Raw genomic sequence first — 1545 nt, 5'->3', positions numbered from 1 at the left:
TAGCAGAATACAACAGTTACTAATAGGGCATTATGTAAAAATGTGGATGTGTAACCGATGTGATTCTGCAATCTGTATTTGGGGTAAAATTGGGAGTTCATAACCAACTTGAATCTAATGCATGAAATATGATATGTCAAGAGCTTTGTAACGTTTTGAACAACCAATAAAAAAAATTTTTTTCCTAATCTTCAACACACAATTTAAACATATAGCTGCTGTAACATTTTATCAATTCCTATGTACTAGAGCAACAATAAGCTCTAAATAAACAATGGATCAAGGATTTACTTTAAAATACATGCTACTTTCCCTTTCCCTTAAATTTCTAAAATATCACATACTTTCCTCAACATCTGCAGCCATCAAGGAATGTTTAGAAAACTTGTTCATGATCTTAATTCCTAATCCCTGGCTCACTGGGCTCAGTGACAGAGATCAAAACCACCAAAAATTATGGCTCACTTGAGGTCAGAGGAGAGACCCTAGTTCAATTTTCTCTTTGGGTGAAAAAAACAGGGCTGCATCAACTGGCTCCATGCAGGAGGGACAGAGGAAATTGGAGAAATGAGAAGATGCTCGTCAACCAGCATCTGTAAGGTCCAGGTAATGGAAGTTCATGCACCAGCAGAAATCTAGTTGGTCCCCATGAACAAGTCCTCAAAACAGATCCCACACTCTGGCATCTTTTTTCTGGTCCATCTCCTCCAGTGTCATGAACTCCTTTAGGCACAGGCAGGCTGTACAAGTCATGATCTTTGAGCTAGCCTACTGTCCTAATCTGTTCTGCTCCAGTCAGCTGAGTTGCTAGCTGAGTGAAGGTTAGATGGTAGACTGGATCTGGCATTGGTGCCTCCTGATCCAGCTCTGTTACCTCACTGAAGCTGGCGGAGAGTCCTAAAGCAGGGAGATGTCACCTGAGGCTGGGATTTGAGGCAGTTCCCCATCTACCAGGGATATGGTGTATGATCTGTTCACTGTGCTGGCAATCTTCTCATTTCCCCAATTTCTGATGATTATTTTAGTTCTTTAATTCCTAGCTTTCATCCACTTTTTCTTTATATATATTTAAGAAACTATCAAATAATGTAATCATGGGCATAAATCTTTCTCAGACTTTTCCTGTCTAAAGTTCTTTTCATTTTACACTTATTTATAATAACCATTGGTTCTTATTTCCTATTCAAGGTTGATGATGATAAGTCTGCTGCCAGTCTGACTCCTATTCCTTGTCTGGGTTTCCACCTGGTAATTTTTTAGGATTTTAATTCCTCTCATCCCTAAACTTTATAAAGATGGTGCTGCTTGTAGGTGTTTTTTATGAATTCTGTGATGCATTTAGGAGATCTTTTGAACATGAAGATATGTGCCCCTCTTCAACTCTGAGATCTTTTTTGTGCAGTTGCTTTAACTTTCTACCTAGGACTTTTTAAATCTCTTTCTGTTTATTAATCTTTATTAATCTTTTTTCTTCATGTTTTCTCTTTGTCTTTATAGCCTATGCCCCAGATTATAACCATAGTAATCCATCATCAATATTTCTTT

This window comes from Marmota marmota, unplaced genomic scaffold (assembly GCF_001458135.2).
Source record: "Marmota marmota marmota unplaced genomic scaffold, marMar, whole genome shotgun sequence".
Classification (NCBI taxonomy): Eukaryota; Metazoa; Chordata; class Mammalia; order Rodentia; family Sciuridae; genus Marmota; species Marmota marmota.
Note: the sequence above shows the minus strand (reverse complement) of the source record.